The sequence below is a fragment of the Triticum urartu genome, chromosome 6A (genome assembly GCF_056163025.1).
Source record: "Triticum urartu cultivar PI428250 chromosome 6A, HENAU_Tu73, whole genome shotgun sequence".
NCBI lineage: Eukaryota > Viridiplantae > Streptophyta > Magnoliopsida > Poales > Poaceae > Triticum > Triticum urartu.
This window is the reverse complement of record NC_141878.1, coordinates 527,684,590-527,690,392: the sequence shown is the minus strand read 5'-3', so window position 1 is coordinate 527,690,392 and position 5,803 is coordinate 527,684,590.

Here is a 5,803-nt window from a genome sequence, read left to right as displayed (position 1 = left end):
CCTAGCAGTTCATCCCCTCAGCCAAGAACAGACCCTCGCGAGGCTGTTCTTCCTTGTATTGCTCATCATCATCAGCCCAAGAGGCAATCCACCACACCACACACTGGAGTAGGGTATTACACCACAACGGTGGCCCGAACCAGTATAAACCCTGTCTCTCTTGTGTTGTTCTTTCCATAGCTTAGATCTTAGCGAGGCGGAGGGGTGCAGGTAGGTAGAAGGCGAAATCTCCGCGCGCACCCCAGTGTTCGAACCTCAAGGGTCTGCCGGAACCCGAAATCCGGCACCTGTGTTCACTTCCTCATACATGCTCCAGAGCTTCGTTAGGCACATCTTCAAAGACTGTGGCCACTCTTGATCAACCCACTCCAAGTAAGAACACTTCCATTCATCCTATAATATTTAAAACTAGATCAGTAACAATTGTAGGGGAAATGGGTTTATAGCAACATAAAAAATCACCAATGCTTATTTTGAAAAACTGAAGAAACATGTTAATTATGACATATCTTCTCAAAAAGATCAATGTGCAAATGAAATAATTGGTACTGAGAAAACAACCAAATTCTGGAACATCAAAAGCTATAATTAACTACAATGACGCTACAAGTTCTTACTCATGTACAATAATAACAAATTGAACATTTTATGAGGAAGGTAAATATAACTGCAACAACATAGCGACAGTGTTTGGATGACAGCAAATTGATGCTAACAGGTGTGTACATGCACGAATTTAGTAACATAGAACTAATAGCACTAAGGTCGTCCACTATGTATGCCAAAACTGGTGTAAAGACAATTGTTGCTACATCTCGCACCGGTTCCCTAAACTAGCGAGCCGATGCAGCGGAAAAAAATCAGGGACCCGGACTCTGGAGCACGTAGTTGCTCCGATGCCCAGTTCTTTCGTGCCATAAAAAGTTCGTATTTTACCGCTTGGCTGCTCGGTTGTGTGGACCAAAGTTGGCTGCACAAACTGCTAAAGCAGTGCCAAATAATTTTCTAATGGCACCGCTAATGAGATGACAACAATTTAAGATACTAGGTACAAACTGTGACACTGTCTTAGGATGCATTTGGTTGAAGGTGTGGTATGAATGGGTTAGGACCGTGACAGTGTCTAAATCACATCTAACAAATGATTTGTTACAATGGAAGAGGGTCTAACCTTCTCTGCACATGCCGTAAACTTCCTCCCAGTGTCCACAGAATCAAACACAAGTAGCTTCACGCATGGAGATTGATGGTGACAATGAGCAGATAGATCTTCAGCCACCCCGCTCCATTCGTTGCCACTGATGGCCTTAGGAAGCTACAAGAGGAAGAAACGACTCAAATCGACCTCCGGGTAAAAATCCTTCATTCCATGTCATAGCCAGAGAGAGAGAAGAGAGGCATACCCAGGTGGTGAAGGAGTAGTCGCCGAAGGAGGAACCGCTGGAGATGTCTTTGAAGAAGACCATGGCGACCCCGGCGATAGGATGCGAGACGACGAGAGCGAGGAAGCGGCTATAGCTTAGCAAGGAAGGAAGGAAGGAGGAAACAGGGGAAATGTGACTTGTGGTCGGGGAGAAAAGGGGGTCGGGAAGGGGGGAAGGGGGCGAGGGTAGATATTTTGGCGGTAGGCCAAAATTTTGGAAATGTGGAGGGAAACTTTGCGCGCGGCGTTGCCGGACCATTCACTTTGAATGATTGTCTGCATCGCAAACGATTCTTCTGCTTTATGCGCATGGGATGAGTTTGATAATTCAAATTTTGGTCTCAAGGCATGGGCACATTCACTTTGAACACGCGCGGTGCCGTCAGACCATTCACTTTGAACGATTGTGTGCATCGTAGACGATTCTTCTACTTTACGCGCATGGGATGAGTTTGATAATTCAAATTTTGGTGGAAATTTCCTCGGGTACGTCATTGCATAATTTAACATCCCTTGCTAATTTGGGCACACAAAAGAGCGTACAACAGACAGACCACACTTACTGAATCGAGCAATTTCATTAATTACGCAGAGCCAGTTGACCTAAACATTTCTCTAACAAAAGAGCAGCATTAAAAACAAAGCCTAAGTACGCATAATTAAAAATCTGTTGCCACACCGGCCTATGCATCGCTAGTGTGAGATGAGACGTAGATGACTTGTCCTGGCGACATGCCGCCGTTGGTGGACTCCGCGTCCCCCCTGCTGAAGTCGACCGCGTCCTCGTCCTCGTCCTCGGCGCCGCCCTCAAGGTTGTAGTACTCGTAGTAGTGGCTGCGCCAGAGCTCGCGTTGGTACTCCACCGCCGATTCCTCGACAGGCAGACTCTTCTCTACCTCTACCTCGACCACCCACAACTCCTCCTCCCGGCGCTCGTCGATCTCCGCCGCCTCCTGCATCTCCAACTCCCGCTCGGCGACCTCATAAGGAAGCAGGTGCTCCATGGCCACCGCCGCCTTTTCAGACGTGGGTTGCATGCTAGAGTCCGAGGTGGCCTGGAATATCTTGGCATGTGCATCCTCGATCTTGGCGTGGATGGCCTCGACCCGGGCCAGGGCGACATCAGCAGCATGGGCGGCAGCTCGAGCGCTCTCGGCGTTTGCAACCGCCGTCGCAGCAACAGCTGCAGCTGTCTCGGCTGTTGCAGCTGCCCTCTCGGCTACTGCAAACGCCCTCTCAGCGGAAGCGGCCGCGCTCAATGCGGATACAGCGGCACTCTCAGCGTAGGCGGTCGCGGTCTCGGCGCAGGCGGCGGCGCTCTGGGGAGACGCGGCCATCGTACGGACCTTCACGAAGCATTTCCACGGTGTCATCTTTGCAAGAAGGGGGGTGCGAGAATGGGGATCGGGATTCAGGGGTTGCCGACACTAGAGCAGATGAGCTGGTGAAGTTTAAGGAGGGAGACTTAAATAGACCTAGATATTTTCATCGCAAACGGTTCCTAGAAAACAACTGTGTGTGATGTTGTAGATATTTTTTATTAGCTGTGAAAGATGAATTTGGAATAAAGTGCCAACGGATGGTGTTTTAAATGAACGAGAAATTTTGTAGTAATAATACAACTGTCATGTCAAATTTTGGAAAATTTCAGGGGTCATTTGACCTTCTAAGACAGTTAAGTGATTTTCTAGTCATTTAATGACCGTAATTGAAATTTGAACTACATGTACATGCAACAGCTAACCATAATGGTTTGAAAACTCAAATTTCGTGTACTTGTGTGTGATTTAATTCCATGTGCAGTAAATTGGAAGGAATTTTCAAACATATTGGTCTAATGGCTATGACACAATTTAGCATGGAATGACATGGCATTTTAATTCCAAAAAATTAAAAAAAATCAGAAACACATGAAACCTTGGTTGATGTCATGTCATGCCACCAAGATGATGTGGTAAAATAATTGGCATGTTTGACCAAAGTTTGGACACACACCCCTCACAAACCGGAGCAACTCACTAGAAGGCTCGTGGTTCCGAGAGGGAACAATGCATGTTTGATGATGAACGGGAGATAGCTTCCTTTTACGGCCTTCAATTTTTTTCTACGTCTAACGTGCATTACTACAACTGTAATGTGAAATTTTTGAAAATTCTAGGGCTCATGTGACCTTTTAAAGACATTTAAGTGATTTTCTAGCCATTTAATGACCGTAATTCAAATTTGAACTACATCTACATGCAACGCGTAACCAAAACAGTTTGAAAAATCATATTTGTGTACTTGTGTGCGAGTTAATTCCATGTGCAGTAAACTAGAAGGAATTTTCAAACATATTTGTATCACGACATGGACACATATGCATGAATACGTATGCATGGAGTGGCATGGCATTTTAATTCCAAAAAAAATCAGAAACACATGAAACCTTGGTTGATGTGATGTCATGCCACCAAGATGATGTGGTAAATAAATTGGCATGTTTAACGAAAGTTTGGACAAACACCCCTCACAAACCGGAGCAACTCGCTAGAAGGTTCGTGGTTCCGAGAGGGAACAATGCATGTTTGATGGCGAACGGGAGATAGCTTCCTCATACGGCCTTCAAATTTTTTCTACGTCTAACGTGCACTACTACAACTATAATGTGAAATTTTAGAAAATTCTAGGGGTCATTTGACCTTTTAAAGACATTTAAATGATTTTCTAACCATTTAATGACCGTAATTCAAATTTGAACTACATCTACATGCAACGCCTAACCAAAACATTTTGAAAAATCATATATGTGTACTTGTGTGTGAGTTAATTCCATGTGCAGTAAATTAGAAGGAATTTTCAAACATATTGGTCTCACGACATGGACACATGCATACGTATGCATGGAGTGACATGGCATTTTAATTTAAAAAATAGAAAAATGATGAGAAACACATGAAACCTTGGTTGATGTAATGTCATGCCATCAAGATGATGTGGTAAAGAAATTGACATGTTTGACGAACGTTTGGACACGCCCCCCTCACAAACCGGAGCAACTCGCTAGAAGGTTCGTGGTTCCGAGAGGGAACAATGCATGTTTGATGACGAACGGGAGATAGCTTCCTCTTACAGCCTTCCAATTTTTGCCTACGTTTAATGTGCACTAATACAACTATCATGTGAAATTTTGGTAAATTTCAGGGGTCATTTGACCTTTTAAATACATTTAAGTGATTTTCTAACCATTTAATGACCGTAATTCAATTTGAACTACCTCTACATGCAACGCATAACCATAACGGTTTGAAAAATCATATTTTTGTGTACTTGTGTGCGACTTAATTCCATGTGTAGTAAATTCGAAGGAATTTTCAAACATATTGGTGTCAAGGCATGGGCACATGCATGGAGTGCATGCCATGGCATTTTAATTACAAAAAATTAAAAAATGATCAGAAAAACATGAAACCTTACTTGATTTAATGTCATGCCACCAAGATGATGTGGTAAACAAATTGGCATGTTTGACGAAAGTTTGGACACACACCCCTCACAAACCGGAGCAACTCGCTAGAAGGTTCATGGTTCTGAGAGGGAACAATGCATGTTTGATGACGAACGGGAGATAGCTTCCTCTTACGGCCTTGAAAAATTTTCAACGTCTAACGTGCACTACTACAACTGTAATGTGAAATTTTGGAAAATTCTAGGGTTCATTTGACCTTTCAAAGACATTTAAGTCATTTTCTAACCATTTAATGACCGTAATTCAAATTTGAACTACATCCATGCAATGTCTAACCAAAATGGTTTGAAAAATCGTAATTGTGTACTTGTGTGCGAGTTAATTCCATGTGTAGTAAATTAGAAGGAATTTTCAAACATATTGGTCTCACAACATGGACACATGCATACGTATGTATAGAGTGACATGGCATTTTAATTAAAAAATAGAAAAATGATCAGAAACACATGAAACCTTGGTATTATGTAACGTCATGCCACCAAGATGATGTGGTAAAGAAATTGGCATGTTTGACTAACGTTCGGACACATGCCCCTCGCAAACCGGAGCAACTCTCTAGAAGGTTCGTGGTTCCGAGAGGGAACAATGCATGTTTGATGACGAATGGGAGATAGCTTCCTCTTACGGCCTTCAAATTTTTTCCTACGTTTAACATGCACTAATACAACTATCATGTGAAAATTTGGTAAATTTCAGGGGTCATTTGACCTTCTAAAGACATTTAAGTGATTTTCTAACCATTTAATGACCATAATTCAAATTTGAACTACATCTACATGCAATGCCTAACCAAAACGGTTTGAAAATCATATTTTTGTGTACTTGTGTGCGGGTTAGTTCCATGCGCAGTAAATTCAAATGAATTTTCAAAC